Source organism: Balaenoptera borealis (genome assembly GCF_965194805.1).
Source record: "Balaenoptera borealis genome assembly, chromosome: 13".
NCBI lineage: Eukaryota > Metazoa > Chordata > Mammalia > Artiodactyla > Balaenopteridae > Balaenoptera > Balaenoptera borealis.
The window spans coordinates 65,088,868-65,107,529 of NC_138870.1; the positions used below are offsets into that span (position 1 = coordinate 65,088,868).

The window sequence follows — 18,662 nt, forward strand, 5'->3', positions numbered from 1 at the left end:
TCACTTCTCCTACATTTTTGTCGATTTTTCTGTCTACTTTTTCCATGAGTTTCTGAGAAGTGTTGAAGTCTCCAAGTATAATTATGGATATAGCTATTCCTCTTTTTTGTTCCATCAGCTTTTGCTTTATGTATTTTGGTATTCTGTCATTAGCCGCATAAAAAACAATACGTTTTCTTTTTTTAAATGTCGCCTTGTTGAATTGATGCTTTTGTCATCATGAAATGTTCCTTTTAATCCTTATTTTTTGGTTCTGATACCTTCTTTGCCTCATATTAATATAGCTACTCTAGCTTTCTTGTGATTGGAATTTGCATGATACATTTTAATTTCTTTTGACTTTTAACTCACATATATCCTTGTATTTAATGTGGGTTTTTGTAGACAAAATATAGTTGGGTCTTTGTTACTATTGTTGCTTAGTCTCACACTTTATCTTTTCATTTGTGTGTTTAGACCATTTGCATTTAACATAATTACTGATATAGTTGGATTTAGGTCTACATTGTATTATTTTCTGTTTTTATCTTCTGTTTTTTTCCCTTCTCTGGTACTTCTTCTTGCCTTCTTTTGTATTACTTGAAAATTTAGTATGTTATTAATTGCCTTTTTGCCTATATCTCTTTATTTTATTCTTAGGGTTTTAAAAAAATTAGCATACATAGTTGACTTTTGCAGTCTACTATATACGTCTTTCTCCTTCCTACCCTCACTGTGCTAGAATTTTTGCTTTCATGTGTCGTACATATTTTTAAAACCTTTGAGAAGAAAAGTAATCTCTTTACCCTGTTATTTATTATTTCTCTTGGTCTTCCTTCATTCCTTGTATTTCCCTTCAACGTGAAGACCTTCCTTAAGCATTTCTTTTATTATTAGTCTGCTGGTGACAAATTCTATTTGCTTTCCTTTGTCTGAGAATGCCTTAATTTTGATTTCATTCCTAAAGTGTATTTTCACTGAATCTATAATCCCAGCCTGATAATTCTTTTCCTTTAGTACTTTAGCAATGTGTTCCATTATCTTCTGTTCGCCGTGGTTTCTCATGAGAAATCCACAGTCATTTGGACCCTGCCCTGTATTTAATGGTCTTTTCTCCTCTGGCTGCTTTCAGCCATTTGATTACAGTGTGTCTGGATATGGTTCTGAGTTTACCTTTTTTGAGGTTCACTTGGCTTAATGAATCTGTAAATTAATGTTTCACCAAATGTAGGATTCTGTCAGCCATTATTTCTTCATATTTTTTTTTTCTGCACCCTTATCATTCTTCTCTCCTTCCAGGAATCCAGTGACACAAATGTTTACCTTTTTGATATTGTCCCACATGTCCTTGAGATTCTGTTCATTAAAAAAATATCATTGTCTTTTCTTCAGATTGGTTAATTTCTATTGATTTATCTTTAAGTTCACTGACACTTTCCCTTTTCATCTCTATTTTGTTATTGAGACAATCCACTGAACTTTTAAATTTCAAAATTTTAAATTTCAGGGATTTTTTAGTGTGTGTGCTTCAAAAATTTTTAACTGTTTGCACTTACTTCAAAATAAGAAAGAAGAGGAAAAAAACTAGTAAACTTGCCCTTTCTTCTTTATGGTTTCTTTTCTTTTCTTTTTTTTAACAATTTATTTATTTTTGGCTGTGTTGGGTCTCCATTGCTGCACGTGGGCTTTCTCTAGCTGCGATGAGCAGGGAGCTACTCTTCATTGCAGTGCACGTGCTTCTCATTGCAGTGGTTTCTCTTGTTGTGGAGCACGGGCTGTAGGTGTGCAGGCTCAGTTGCTCCGCGGCATGTGGGATCTTCCTGGACCAGGGATCGAACCCGTGTCCCCTGCATTGGCAGGCGGATTAACTGCTATGCCACCGGGGAAGTCCTCTTTATGGTTTCTTGATCTCTATGGAGACCTTTCCCTTTCAATTCATTTCAAAAGTGTGTTCATATTTACCACAGTTACAATTGCTTTTTAAAAAATCTTTATTAATTTTAAGATCGTCTTGGGCTGGTCCCTATTGTTTGTTTTCCTTGTGAATTGGTCAGAATTTCCTGGTGTTTTGGATGTTGAGTGAGTTTGGATTATATCCTGGACTCTTTGAATATTACTTTCTGACACTCTGAGTCTTGTTAAAGTCCCCTTGAGAATGTCGATTTCTTTTGTTTCTTTGTTTCAGCAGGCAGTCTACCCATTTAGGTTTGTACCACTTCAGTAGGTGGTTTTCCCAATGTCAGTCCTGTTTTCCAACCCTTTGCTGTGCTGCTTTGGGTCCACTTCATGCATTCCTCACACTGGGTTTCATTTCAGACTCGGCTGGTGGTTTGGATCATAGCTTAATTCTCAAAACCTTTGTCGGGTTTCTTTGTGTCTGTGTCACAAAGTGCACAGTCGGGATGGCCTGGGACTTGTGTTGGTTTATATACAGCATTAGCTGATCCCCTTCTCCAGATCTTTCCTAATTGGATTTTCCTCAATACTCTCTGACTCATAGGGGTCTGTTTTCCTATTTCTCTGGTGAAAAAAGCTAGCGTTTCAATTTAGTTCCCTGTGCTATTGCACAGTTCTGCCCATCTGGGCTGCCCTAGGGATAGAGCAACAGGGGTGGAGTGGGGTGGGAGGTTTGGGGGAAGAGAGAGGCAGAAATAGAAATGCTGATACCCTCACATTCTTCAGACCACTTGGGTTCATTTGCCCAGTTCCTTTGAGTCAAGAGATGGGTTTTCTCTCTAGATCCTAATGTTTGAGTCATAGCTGTGGCAGAAGTGCAATGCTGGGACTGCAGCTGGTGTCAGGCCAGACTGGAAGAGGAAAAAAAGGAAGGATTCCCTCCATACCCTCCTGTTCACAGGGGTCTCTTTCCCAAGTCCTCTGGAGAGAAGGAGAGGGCTTTCTGTTGGAGTTTTTTTTTTTTTTTGCCATTTGTACCCACTGTATAGTTCTGGGATTCAGGCCCAGCCTTGGGTCAAAGCAGGGATGTAAAAAAGGGGGGTAAAATCTAGAAACCACCATTGCACTGTCTTTAAGTTTTGACTTCCCTCCCTAAATCACCTGCTCTTGTTTATTTCTTAGAGTTTTCAAGTAGTTGCATTTTGTGTCTTGTCCAGAGTTTTCAGTTATAATCAACCATGGGGAGAGAGAGAGGGTATAGGGGGCTTACACCATCCTGGGTGGTATCAAGAAACCAAAATAGTGTTTTTTTTAATTAAATATTATTTTATTTGCCAATAACGAAATACACACTATAGAAAACCTGGGAGACACAAAATTATAATTAAGGAAAAAATTACCCATATTCTTATAACTTAAAATTAAGTAGTCCTAGCATTTTTATGTATGTATACCAATTCTCACTTTTTAATATACAGGTAGCTGTGTTTTTAGAGGTGATCATATTATGTACAATTTTGTATCTTGCTTTTTTTTACTTATTACAAAGGAAACTTGTTTGGTATTATTAAAATTATACTTAGAATGATTTTATAATGAGTTCATTGAATAAATCCACTATTGTTTATTCAGTCATTTCCCTATTGTTGGACCTTTTTTTCCCCAAATATTTGCTACTGTAAAATTGCTGTGATTAACATCTCTGGGTATAAACGTTTCCCTAAATTTAGATTATTCTTCAGGTTATCTTTCCAGATGCATAATTAGTAAGTCAAAGGGTATGAATGTTTTTAAGGGATTTGCTGCGTAATTCTAAATTGTATACCATCATCTTACCGACATAGTATCCCACTGGCAGTGTGTCAGAGTGCCCAATTCCTGGCAATGGAGGTTGCTCCACACATATTTTAGGAACCCTTATGTTAATCAGGGCTCTATCCATTCCCCTGAACCCCATGGACCTCATCAGGAATCTGCTCACCACTCAGAACATTCACATCCTGAACACTGTCTTGCTGCACCTTAAAGCTTTATTGTATGTTGACCTGATGCTATAACGACTTGTGCAAGAGTTGCATTACTTGAGGCAGTCACTTGAGAATCACAACTATGACCACCTCACTTTCCTGTTTAAAACCTCTTATGAGCCCTCCATTGCCTATGGGAAAATGTCCAAGTTTCTTAACATGGCATGAAAGGCCCTTCACCATCAGCCTTGTCCATCTGTGATGCTCCATTTCTAAGCTCTCGTGCCTCACGAGTTCAGTTTTACTCTACCGTTTCTATGTAACCTGCTTTCTCTTGCCTTCATATCTTTATTCATGCCCTTCCTCCCCTTGTGCTCCCACTTCCTTCCTTCCCTTACCCCTGCCACATAACTCTCATCCCACACAAACAGAAGCAGACACACACACTTGCTTGTTCTTACGCTTTTTATGATTTAGTTGAGGTGTCACTTCTTCCATCTTTCCTGAACAAACCTCTGTTCCACTCCACTCACCACAGTTATACATATGCGTGTGTGCATATATAGATATATATACGCACACACGTATATACGTTATATGTGTGTGTATATACATATATTTGTTTTAGCTGTATTCAAATTATTTTCCATAGACTTTTCCCCCCTTCAGTAGATTATGAACCATGCAACTAGCAGTGTTTTATTTTATATCCCCAGAACCCAACACAATGCCTGATGCATGCTAGCACTTTAAGAAACCTTGGTTAATTGAACTAATGCATATCTGTTTGAACGAATGCATACCTCTGAAACGTACTTGCTTCTACTCGTTTTTAATGTGCTAGTGACTCAGAGGAACATCTTATTTTTTTATTGTTTGTTTCCCACGTGTGAGTATCTGTTACTGGTGACGGTGACCAGTGATGGACGGACAGCTCTCTTAGCACTGCCACATTATGAACGATAGTTCTTGATTCATAGGGTTAAAATGAATGTAGGTTCATGTGGCTTGACCAGTTATTTCAGGCTCTGGAATATGACAGCAGAACACAAGTCTTTGTATATTTATGTTAACTGATGTTGTGTGCCGTGGAGTAAATGCTTTTTTGTCTTTGTTTTTTTTTCTTCATTTTTTTCCCTGTCCTTTGAAGTTCTACATTTTGTGCCTATAAAAACTTCAGTATGTATGATTGAAATTATTTTACAAATGGTCAGTTAAAGAATTCTGAGAACCATTTGGCTTCACTCTTGCAAAGTAAAAACAGATTAAAAATGATAAAATACAATAAGTGGTTACTCGGGGAAGGGCATATAGATGAAATTATTCATCTATAAAAATATTGCCTAGACTTTCTGCTTTTTTCTCTTCCCCTAATTTTCTAGAACACACCCAAACTCGGTTAAATCCAGATTTTAATGATTTCCAAATAGGTACTCAGTTTAAAGCACACAAGCCATGAAATAAAATGTAGGCAAATAGGTGTAAAGCAGAATATAAAGCAGAAATAAAGTGAGGCAAAAATCTCACCTGATTATCAGGTATATGTATTCTTTTTAGATCTTAACCCATTAATGTGGACTGAAAGTTTCGTCAGAGTTGTCATTGTCACTTTCACCTTTTTTTCTGGCAGTGTTTTCCATTTTTCCCTATTACTAAGCATCCTATCACATCCTTCCACAAGCACCACCATGGGGCAAACATCCACCTTTTTCTTCTCCCATTTAAAAAAAGATTTGTGCTAGCTTCGAACTGCCTTTAGGTGATCCTGAATTCTTTAGGAGCTGACTCCAGCTCATGCTATCTTTGGACCTCAAGATGAGTTTGGGTTTAGAATATGCCAGCTGGTTTGGCCTGTATCGTTCATTCATTCAAAAACATTATTGGGTGTCTGTTATGTGCCAGGTCCAGTACAGTCATGGAGTATACATGGTGACAGGACACAGTGTCTGCTATCACGGAGCTCACGTGGGGACCAAGTCAACAGGCACTTGCCGATCACACTGTAATGTGAAATGTACCAGGATAAGAGTGAATGCGTGGTTCTTTGAGGGCATCTAGAGTAACCTTGGTGATCAGGAATAATTTCTTGGAGGCAGTGAGAACTTCAGCTGTTGATGTTATTGAGTTATCATTTGGGATATAAAAAAAATCCTTCTGTGCTTTTGGATATGGGTATTTGGCTCTTACCCGTGGGTTTCCAAGTCTGTCCTCACGACTCTATACCTCACTACTCTAGCAATCTGTCCTTTCTCTTTCTGGCATTACATCTTTAACACTATGAAGCATCCAAAGAACTCTTCTTGGAATCTGTGATGAAATCCATAAGGCATGTTTATTCAGGGCCCCTAGCTTTATCCACCCCCCCGCCCCGCCCCCCGTATCCTTAGGCCAGCTGGGAACAGTACTGCCATCAATGTTTGCCAACTGCAGTTGCCAGAAGGAGTGTTGGAGGAGGCAAGTGGTTAAGGTGAGGTTGTGTGTGGCTCAGCTAACTCTGGCTATTGGCAAATTGTTGTTTAAATTACTCGGGGGCAAAAGAGGGAACTTTTGTTAGCAGTTTTGAATAGAGAAGAAGTGTTGTCTCTAGAGAAATGATAATTTAAAACATACTGTTTTCCATTTTGGAGCTGGTCCTAGTAGCTGTGTATATTTTCTCTTCCCAGCTGGGTGAATGACACTCTCTTGCACTCCAGCAAATTGGGGTGCGTCTCTTGGCTCCAGTCCTAGGGTTACAGCCGAGTAACTGCAAGTGCCATGTTGGCTACACATTCTCCCCTTGAACCATACACGGACAATAGGAATTCACATAAAAAAACACATGAGTCCGTTCGTCTTATGTATCACTTCTCAAATAGATTCTTAAGTATACTTTTTTTGAGGGGTGGATACATTTAAACAGAATATGTTTATTGTTTGGTATAGTCAGTGGTGGTGTAGACTTTTTTTTAAAGGTTTTTTTTTAATTGAAGTATAGTTGATTTACTATGTTGTATTAGTTTCAAGTGTACAGCAAAGTGATTCAGTTATGTATATATGTATATACATATTTTTTATCAGATTCTTTTCCATTATAGGTTATTACAAGATGTTAAGTATACTTCCCTGTGTTATACAGTAGGTCCTTGTTGTTTACCTATTTTATATACAGTAGTGTGTGTATGTTAATCCCAAGCCCTTTAGATCTAGATGGTTTGGGTTCAAATTCTGGCTCTGCATATCTCTCTCTGGGTCTCAGTTTCCTCATGTGTAAAATGGGAACAGTAATAATCACTTTCTTTAAGAATTAAATAAGTTTATATACATAAAGTACTTAAAATAGTAGCTGGCATGGGAAAAGTACTCGAGTGCTATTAGAAATCATTAAAAATCAACAACACTGAATTATATGGCATCAAAGTATAACAGATAGAAGTAGGAATTGATTAGAGTTTTTGATAAAGATCTGCATAGCCATTGAAGATTGCTTTGTGCAGTATATATAAATTTAAAGAAATCTGATTCTGATAGTAATTTCTTTATTCACTGTATCATTGGATTTCTCATCTACTGTACCCTCCCTCCTCCATATCCAAGGGAGCATTTTGGTCCCTTCTGACATATCTCATTCCTTTATCACAGATAGTAATCATATAAGTTAATTTAAATCGCCCTTGAGGTTTCCTAGTCCAATGGTAGCCTCTGGCAGCCTTTTAAAAAGCATCTCATCTTAAACAAGTTTTATAAATAAAGCTTGTTTATCAGAATCTGGGTTTGTTTGCACTCTCCTTCATGTTATTTATTTACTCACCCTGTTATTTCTTTGGAGTGCTTTTTTTTCTTTTTCCTCGAACTTACTCTTGTGAATGGAGTTTCTCCCTTTGTTTATAACATTGCTTTGTGATGCTTTCTGTCCTTCTGCTTTTTCCTGTTTCATTTCTTACCAACTGGAGGAAAATTTTTCTTTCATTAAGTAGTAAAATGAGAGGCTTGAAGTGCATTTAATTCAGCTCCTGCATTGTCTTATTCTTGTTTGCATTCGAGCAGTGAATGCATGTCATCTTCAAGGACAATTGTTGCATTGCATGCAGCATGCAGCTTTAAAAGCAATATAAGGAGTAACCTTCATTTGGTGAAATTTGATTGTAGTTCTCACCTCTACAAAAATTCTTTACAGTCACTAGGTCAGGCTCTTTTCTGCGTACTTTATCAGAATCTATGGTAAAGCTTTTAACATCAGTCTGTACGTTGCCTATACATTGCCTAGCTAAAATGAAATTGTTATTATGTCTCATCTCAGTCTCCATTCAGGGAAGACCAGGAAATAGACCCTTTCGTTGGCTTAAACATAGCTCATGTCAAAGTTAGTAAGCCTTCCCTGAAATGCCCTTCCCATAACATATATGGAAAATCTGACTTAAAAGGATGCTTAGTAAGGGGAAAACATGATGTAGCAGCTATTCTGAGATTCCTGGCAAAAGGTCACTGTGTAGGTGCAAAACAGTCTCATTCTTTCTCCATATATGACACTCACAAGTTATTTATAAACACATTATCCCAATGTTTTCAGATACTTTCTCTCAGCATATAAATATAATATTCATCGGTGTCTCCTTTGGTGTGTACTTTTCCTATCGATTCCTCTTAATTTTACATCCTTTTTATTGATTTGGCAACTTCGAACATACTCAGCTTGTTTTGAGTGATCCTTGTTTCCTCTAGTTTTTCTTTCCTTCCTGAGATTCTGTATAGATATTGTTGCTGAGTTGTGAGATATCAAATGGGTTGTTAAACTCAAAAGTGCTTTGTGTTGTTCCATTTACCTCAGCAGACATTTCTTACATGCCTATGCTATGCCGTGTTGAAGAGGCCCAAATACATAAAATGGGTGCATGCTTTTGAGATTGAAAACAGTGGTAGAGTTACCTGTAAAGGTATAATTTCTGTACCTCATGGTATGTGTAACGATAGAAGCGTGCATCGGAAGTGCCGTGAGAGCTCAGAGAAAGAGCACATAAGTAGGTGGGCTGGCCAGCCTTTTCTGGAAGAGCTAAATTTTAAGGGAAAGTAGGATTTAACTAGAAAAGAAAGAGTGAGCATAAGTCTAAGATGCAGGGTGGCGCTCTAGCCAATGGGAACAATTTTACACGGTCATGTAAAACATCAGAGTATATGTGGTAACTCCAAGACACAGTCAGGTCTGCTATAATGTCACCTACGCATTCCTAAAAGTCACTATTGCAGAATTGCACAATGAAAAACCACATGGCTTATGGGAAAGCTCAAAAGCTTCCTCAGTGACTTATAAGGAAAAAGATAGAAACCTAATAATAGACATGGTAGCACAGTTTTACATAAGTTAAAAGGTTAAGAAATATAGAAATACCATAGCAAATGTGGCACATTTCCTTGAAAAGAATCTGAAGTTTACCTGTGGAATTTGCTGTCGGAAGGGTTGTAGCTTGTAAATTTTCGCAGTGTTGCCTGGAGGGTTATCTGAAGTGGGAGTGAAAACTGTAACAGCAGATGTGGATCGTGAGCCTCATAATACAGGAGCTGCGGGAGCTGGTAGATGCTGAAGTGCGTGGTGTGCATAGTTTTTTGTATTCCTACCTGGCTTGGTTCAGCCAGCTGCTGTTTTCTTTGCTCACCTCGTCTTTCCCAAAGATGACGTGGCACATAATCCAATGCAAGATTTGCTTATGCTTAAATTGTTTCCTGATACAATCAATTACGTTGGAACAAATTCGTGTTTTCACAGCAAGAGCTGTAGCAGAACTGGCTGGTTTGTGCCTCTGGAGGGTTAACAAGGGACGTCTGGAGGGGCCGGAGATATGGGCTGGGGTTCCAGCCTACGGCTTCCATTTCCATCTCCAGCATCTTTTTAATACTATGCCATTAAATAAGGTCATTATGATTTCTTTCAACCTCCAGCAAGTCTGTTTGATCTTTCATGACCTTCCTGGTTTTCTTGTCAATTCTGTTCTCTTCAGTATTCCCCCTTGAACCTCAGGGGGAATTTCTCCTGTGGTCGTATTGTCTGTCTCTGACCCTGGGTGCTCCTGAGTGGCCTGCTTCGTTGTCAGCGGCCCAGGCTTTTCCTCGGCCTTCCGTCCTGTCCTCTCCTTTTGGGCCTTTTCTGCATTAAATGCGAGGGCTGCTAGGAACTCAGTCCTGTGCTCCCTGCTTTATGTTGAGCGCCTGCCTTGCTGTGGTTTGGTTTCTCTGTGGACTGGTCACTCTTATACCTAACATGTTGTTGCTGGTATCTTTAGATGTCATGCTTTTTGAAAATTTACCCTCAGGTGCCCACTGTTTGGAATCTTTGCTTAGCAATTAAAGTGGACTTGGGAATCAGGAGATCTTTTAGATCATTTACCTATCTGGAAATTAGTAAGACCTTGCATATGTCTCAGCTGACGATCATTCAGTCATAATAAGTAGCTGCTAACGTTTCCTGAATGTATAGTGTAATGTTAGGCAATGTTACATAGTTGACCTGGATTACCTCATTTCATCCTCACAATGGCCATAGGAAGTAGTTACTATTATTATCTTCATTTTACACAGAAAGCAACTGAGAGTGAGAAAGTTAAGTGACTTGTCCAAGGTCACATAGGTATGTGTTCAAGGTCACATGGTCTTATGTGCATAGGAACTCGGATAGTTTGATCCAGAGCCTGCACTGTTAACCATTGCTGCATAATAGAAATAGTTTCTTTCGGACACTATTATAGGCATCTTGAACTTACACTGGGAAGAGGGCAAACCTCACTGTGAACGACCATGAAATTTGGATAGTTTTGAAATCAGATATACTAGCAACCAAGGCTCTGCCCTTAGCTACATAAATGTATCATTCATTACATTATATATGTGGCATTCATTCAGAATATTTCAGTGCTACTTGAATAGATGTCAGCTAACTTTTCCACCTACGCTTTTGTTAGTCTTTGTTTCTTGTTTTTTTCTAAAGTTGGCTTGTTGTGGTGGCACAAATGGGGAGAGGAGAAACGACCCCTTCCCTGTTTCAGGTTATAGAGTCCTTCCTACGTACTGGGGTGGGGGAGGGGAGATGTTGTGCAATATACCTATGAGAAATGGGCTGAAATATGAAACCTGAGAGATCATGACTATCAATAAATCAACTGTTTGGTTCTGTGTCTCTAAGCAAAGCACTAAAGATGGAAACTGACGATGAGGAAGCTCTAGTGCCATCTTGTGGAGAGACCACCGCAGTCAGGTTCTGCCCCTGCAGTGACCATGCTTCTGCTGGTGGCACTTGGTGATAGTGGCGCTTGGATGGGGTGTTGTGTTGTGTTTACTACCAAGCATTTCTAATCAAATATTTCGCCTCTAACAATTGGAGACGGATGAAATTCGATACCCCGTGTAATGGGTAACGTTGACAGTTTACAGGGCCCTTCCATACGTATTGTTTTCTTTATTGCGTTTCTGTGAGGTAGGCAGGGAAGCTATTATTCTCAGTTAATAGGAGAGGAAATGGGCATTCTTGGAGGGTTAATTTACTTGACCAGGGTCACAACCAGAAAGTGATAAAGCTGTGATGTGAAATACGGTTTTTTGTGTGCTAATCCAGGGGATTTTCCTGCTCTCCCATGTTCTTCATAATGTATGAGACTGTCTCATGTGCAGGCAGCAGCTGTTGCATCAGACAACTGCTTCTGAAGCTTCTTTTGTTTATTGTAGTATTTTGATGCCTCTCATCATTTTCTGTGTGACTGGCAGTTTGGGATCTGAGAAGTTCATATTCTTAAGGAAGACTTAAACCTATTTTTTTCCTAGAGCTGGATGGCTAGAGAGTGGCAAGTCCTTACATGGAATCTTTGTTTGGAATTTGCCATCAAATGGTCTTTAGTGAGGAGAGAGCTCTTTCTATCTGTATGGGGAAGCAAGGGTTAGTTTTGGCTTTTAAGAGAGGAGAGGAGTCAGCACATGATTAAGCTGTGCTTTGCACTGGGTCTGGTTAAAGGGAATCAAAATTTCTCGAACAAGTAGAAAGCTCTTGTTTCTGCTTTGTCCTTATGGACTTTATCATCAAAGATTCCAGCTAACCCCTAGAGTCTCATTCTGGAGATTTTCTATCCCCCGCTGGTTTGTTAGCTGTCTGAGATCAAGGCATCTTGTCTGTCTTCTTCTTAGCTCTCAGGAGGCACTCAGATAATTGAGGGATAAATGGAGGAATGTTGTTTTTTTCTCTTTCTTTTGGGTCAGTACTCTGATTCATTAGGAGGTTGGTATGGCACAGTGGTTAAACCTAGACTCTGGAGTCAGATATACCTAGGTTTGATTCCTAAATTTGCTCTTTGTAATTATTACCTTATCTCTCTGAGCCTAAGTTTTCCTAACTGTAAAATGAATAGTTTATAATAACCACACAATATTGTGCCTGTAAAGAATTTAGCATGTATTTGGCACACAGGAAGTTTTGAATCAATGCTGGTTGCTGTTGTCATCATTATTATTATCTGGATTCACTTGAACTTCCATACTTTTCATAGGATGGACTGAAAATCCCAAGGGTATAATGTCTACTTCTGTTTCATCTCTAAATATGGATGCAGTTCTTAAGATTTTGGTACCTCTCCAACCCATAACTCTTCATCTTACCAAATCACTTTGCATATTTGGGTGCCATTGCAGTGACTCATGCTCATATTCTTTGGTCAGTTGCGGGTGAAGCTTTGGATAGCAGCTAGGCTCTTTTACTCTACTATCAACTTTTGTCTTAACAAAGTTTTGGAGAAAACATCGGCCTGCTTCTGGGCTATGCAGATCAGCACAAGCAAAGCGAGATCTTCCCTGGAGAAACTTTTTGTACCTGGTAAAAGACCCTTGTTTCATTGTTCCTGCAATCATTTTTCATGTTTTATAGAAGTCTAAACCAGAGTTTCTCAATCTGCGCTGGGCTGGATAATTCTTTTTTTGTTTTTTAATTTTTAAAGTTTTTTATTGAAGTATAGTTGATTTACACTGTTTGTTTCTGTTGTATAGCAAAGTGATTCCGTTTATATCTATATATAGATATAGATATAGATATACATACACGCACACACACGTATTTTTTTCAGATTCTTTTCCTTTATAAGTTACTATAAGGTATTGATTGTAGTTACCTGTGCTATACAGTAGGACCTTGTTGTTTATTTTATGTATAGTAGTGTGTATTTGTTAATTCTGAACTCCTAATTTATCCCTCCCCCTCCCCTTTCCCCTTTGGTAACCATAAGTTTGTTTTCTATGTCTGTTTCTGTTTTGTAAATAAGTTCATTTGTATCACTTTTAAGGTTCCACATATAAGTGATAGCATATGATATTTATTTTTCTCTGTCTGACTTCCTTCACCTAGTATGATAATCTCCAGGTCCACCCATGGGCTGGATAATTCTTTATTGTGGGTAGCTGTCCTATGTATTGTAGGGTGTTTAGCAACATCCCTGACCCCATCCACTAGATGCCAGATCATTCCTTCCCTTCTAGTTATGACAATTAAAAATGTCTCCAGATTGCCCTAATGTCTCCTGGGGGACTGAATCACCGCTGGTTGAGAACCCCTGCTGTAGGTTTATGTGCTGGATACTGCCTCCCTTTAACTAATGACTGACTTTTCTCATTTATTTCTTCCTTTCTCAGTGTCATTCATTCTCTCAGCTCCCTCCTTTTCCCTCTGAGCACACCCATTTGCTTAGGTTGAAGGAATTACTAAAGCGCTATTTTGCTATTTCAAAAGTGTTCAATGATTATAAAAGTCTCAAGGGCCACAACAATCTGCAGAAAGTAAAAGTAGTGTTTTTTGCTCTTTTTTATCAAAGGAAATTCAACCTTTTGAAGGAAGGATAGGGTTTTGTCAGCGTTCTGAGGCAAGTGACATTTGTCTTGCTTTCTACTTTCTTTTATCTCCTAATGCTCCCTTTCCCAAACTTCAAACTTACTCCTTAATTACCCTCTATAATGCAAAACATTTTACTGTCAATCCTCACTTTATAAGGACTTCCATAGGTATTGGATCTCAGCTAATTATTAGAGGAGCCAGATAATCAATCTAATTTATGTGAAATTAGAAATACAGTTGACCCATGACCAACACAGGTTTGAACTCTGTGGGTCCACTTTTATGCAGATTTTAAAAAATACATATTACAGTACTACATGTGGTTGGTTGAATCCACGAATGCAGAACCTCAGATATGAAGGGCCGGTTGTAAAGTTACATATGGATTTTCAGTGATCCGCGCCCCTAAGCCCTGCATAGTTCAAGGGTCAACTGTAATTCATAGGAGACACTGTATTGCTCCTCTTAGCATTTGCATTTTGTTAAGAGTAAAACTTTCTAACTTAAATAAGTTTCATGGGTTATGCTACAGCTAAATGAAGAATTTTCAGCAGATGGGTGAGATAGTTTTAGGTATAAGAGTCTTCCTTGCACTTCATAAGTTATGTCTCCCAGCCAGCCACTTCTTCTATATAGTGACAACCAACATCCATTTCAAAAGTATTAAAATAGAGGCTGTCTCACTTTCTTGCCGTCTTGTAGCTTCTTGGATTCTTCCCCTATTGGGTATAATCATTTCTTCTAATTAAACTAATTTTGTTGTTATTGATATTGATGAGACTTTCCCATATTCATGGTCTGCAAGTGGATAAGGGTGTTGAGCAGTGGTACAAGTTGTGCATTTTTGAAAGCTGCTGGAGGCTGGAAACGTAGTTTAAAAATTGCATGAGTTATGTGGGAGGCTTTGGAGAAGGTGGTGGTGTAGTTCTGGTTATGGGAAAGAGTGAATTTATTCTGAAGATTTAAATAACTTTAGAGGAGAAAAGACAGCTGGAAAAAAATGTTCTATGAGGACATTCTAAAGAAGAAGATTGGGGGAAGATTAGAGAGACTGTAGTAAAACATTTGAAAGCTCTCATGTAAGAGTGCTGTGAGGATTTATTTATTATCTGTAAAATGAGAGTATTGGCTTGCTCCCCTCCGAGTCTAATACTCTGTTATTACAGGATGACATTCTTGAGAAGCTGGGAAAGCGGGAATGTTTGCTATTTAATACCAAAAATGTAATAGGAGGACCCTCTTCTCTGTACTTCATTATAGTGAACACCATGTAACAGAGAGGAACAACTGCTGGCTATGACTGTTGTTTAGACAAAAACTTGGGCGTATTTCCTCCTGTCCTTTCATGCTTGAATGTATTCTATGTTCATAGACTTAGGAATCACAGGTATCTGAGTTCGATTCAAAATGCATTTGTCATTTAAAATATTTTCATGGGGAGGGATGAATTAGGAGGTTGGGATTAACGTATACACACTGCTATAATATAAAATAGATAACCAACAAGGACCCATTGTGTGTGTGTGTGTATAAAACTGAATTGCTGTGCTGTGTACCTGAAACTAACATGGTATTGTAAATCAACTATACTTCAATAAAAACAAAAAATACAATATTTTCATGGGATTAATTAGCTTTCATAGGCCTTGTTTTCTTTCTGGGTGTTACAAAATATCATGGGGTAATATTTTAGGAGGATCACTATCCTCTTTCATTATTTCCAAAATTCTTTTGGGATAATCTTTAAAAACATGTCAACAGAGCCAGTACAGATGCAGTTGAAACAGGGCCTACAGGGACTTCCCTGGTGGTCCAGTGGTTAAGACTTCACCTTCCAATGCAGGGGGTTGCAGGTTCGATCCCTGGTCAGGGAGCTAAGATCCCACATGCCTCATGGCCAAAAAACCCAAAACACAAAACAGAAGCAATATTGTAACAAATTCAATAAAGACTTTAAAAAATGGTCCACATCAAAAAAAATTAAAAAAAAATAAAAAAAACAGGGCCTACGATTACCAGTAGAACATTACATTAAAAAGAAATACTTCAACAAGCCTTTATTAAGGGCCTGCAATATGCGAGGCATTTTGCTGTGTGCTATGGCTATCAAAGAGGAAGCAAACAAACAACAGCAGCCGTTTCCAAATTATAGTTTGCCTTTCTTAGTTTGCAAAAGCATGGTGATTAGAATGGGGCCAATACACAATATTAGGGACCTACAGGCTTGGCATACAAATGGCACGCAAGGGCCCTTTGCTCCAGACATCTCTCCACATGGGGTCGGCTGCAGAGAAAGTTACTGAAGGCAGGAGGAGGAGCAGAAAATTACCTCCCAGTGTGGGAATAGCCCATAGTGCCTATGGATTCATTTTCTGTTCTGGATGGATTCTTGGAACACCCTGCCCCATTTAAACTTTTCTGAAAGATTGATTCTGGGTTTAAGTTCCATCTAGAGGTCATGCGGTTCTTGGCTCTTTTCCAGACTACGGAAAAGACAAAAAACAAAAAACAACAGGTTAAAATTCTAGGGCAGGCTCTACTTTCATGGAGGGTCCTCCTACCTACAAGTGGGCCGGCATGCTTTTGCTTTTGTGGGGTCTTCAGGCTAAACTCTACCCACCTCAATCCTCTTCAGAAGAGGTCTGAGATGCTAAATGGCCCAAGTTTGAGAGAGAGTCTCCGGCTCCGGGCAGGAGGATTAGAGGTGGGTTGTTAATGATGGTTTAATGTAATCAACTGTATTCCTAGTGGTAAAATGTCTAAGTGGTAAAGAGATTGGGTTCCGTCTCTGGCTTGCAGCTCCCTCTGTGACTTTGGGCAAGTGATGTTTATTCTCTGGGACTCTGGTTTCATATCTGTCGCACGAGGGAACGAGACTACATAATTTCTAAAGTGGATCAAAGCAGACATTGTCTCTAATGTTGTGTCTTCTTGCTATTCCTAGTTTTTTTTTTTTAAAGAATAGGATTTGTTCTGAAGCCGTTTCTGCAATCCTAGTTCCCTGAATTTTGCTTGTAAAATTCTTATTTCTTTGCATTAAAGAGGGAGCCTTTTTAGGGTGAGAGTGAGCACCCATCCTCCCTCTTTCAAATAAGAGGCCCTGGTTAGTCCTACTGCCAAGACCAAGACGGATTCTTCAGTTTACCTATAGCATCGGAGGAGAACAGCAGCCATGAAATGGGAGGGAATGAGTTGATTAACTATTATTGCTGCTCGAGCAGACACAGGAGTGAGGCCTCAGAGTTCCTGGCGGCCAGTTATTACTATCTTGTCTCAGTCTTGCCACAACTCTAGAGAGAATGCAACCAAGATAAGGGGTATGCTTCCCAGTTAGAGATTCAGTGGGCAACTCACAACAGATAGGACTTCTGTGTAGAAGTGAAAGGGTAACATAACAATGGGGGATGGTAGCCAACTTCAGAAAATGCAGGACTGGTTTGACATTAAAACAACGTGATGTCCAGAAAAGTGATCATGTATCAGTGGCACACTCTGACCAAATTTCTCATCAGCCAGTGTTTGATTCATACCGACCTCTTTTACAGGAAAAATAAAATAAGTGCACATGGCTGTTACCATAAAAGAAGCTATCTAAATCCAAAGGAAGAGCTAGACTCTTTCTCTTGCATTATAGCCAGAGCTGTCAGTGATGTAAAGTGATTGCAGAACTTCTATTATCGTGGCAGTAGTATAAGCAGGCAGAGATCCCAGGTGGGATGTGTCTGACTGGCACTTAATATCCTCGATTTTGATTTATAAAAACAAGAACAGAATCACGAAGGGAATATAAGCATTGCCACACCTAATCTGTCATTTTGTTGCATTACGTCCAATTTTATAACTTTCTTTCAGTACAGTTTTTTTTCCTCTTCCCTCTTATTAGAAAAATAAATGCAGTGCTATCGTTTTTAGGAAGAAAATTCCAGAGTTTATTGTATTTAGAGGGACTCATGAATGATTTATTTACATTAAGTATGAGAGTTTCCAGAACAGTGATTAAAAATGCTTGCAAATTCTAGATTAGAAGTGTGGGAATTTCCTTTTGTGCTAATCACTCTCTGAAAGTTACACTTATAACATGACTCACAGGAACCAATTAAAATTAGGTCATTTGCATTTATTCTCTTCTCTTCATGGCAGTGTGAACTTTAAATGTTGTGAATTTTGATTCTTATTAAAAAAATTTTTAAATTGCAATCAAAATTTTAAACATTTATTGGTATTTAGAAGTGGTAGTTCTCCATGATTTAATGTAGTTGGATCCATTCCTGAGAGACACATCTCTTATCCCCTGATTAAACGCAGTTTTACTTCTACTAAATTGGAAATAGGGATGTTTAAACAGAAATGTAGCACACAGTATTCACAAGTAATCCTTCTCCAGTATTCTTTGTTGGAAACATCTGGAGCATGACTAATGGTTTGGGAAATAGGACCTATGAGTAAAAGTGAACAGGAATTGAGAATTATTTCATATGTAGATAAATAAATGGTGATTTAAATAACAAATTGTAAGTTCATGAGGAGCAGTTGGAAGGAGGACAGTAAATGTCATCCATTCTTCTCAATACTAAAGAAAATCCTATAAAACAGCAGGAGAAATTTGTGTTGGGAATAAAGTTGAAGACTTGTAATGGCCCAGAGAGACTGCAGATTTATAGTGCATTGGAAAAAGGACAAATAGTTAACTACCTATGAAGTCCCAGGATTTGGGGCCCTGGACCCAATTATTTCCGAGGTCTGTTGTAATTTTTTTCACTTACCAGTGAAGTGGTAAATACACACCCATGTTCTTAAAGTTTGTATCACTTGTATCCAATTTTCTGCAGAGGTGTGATGAGAGCATCAGGTCCTGGAAGCAAACCTGAGGTCCATGGTATTGGTTGTTTCAGAAAACAAAGTCCAGGAGTCAGAGACTCTGCTGGATTCTCTCCTGAGTATATTAGAGATACTCTAGCAAGAGGCAAACCACAATAAGCTGTTTTTAACTG

General features: G+C 38.6%; 1 protein-coding gene across 8 annotated transcripts in view; it reads left to right on the forward strand.

The window, feature by feature from the left end:
• Positions 1-18,662, forward strand: part of NAV3 (neuron navigator 3) — a 1,129,181-nt gene that overhangs the window by 337,260 nt on the left and 773,259 nt on the right. The window lies entirely within an intron of this gene.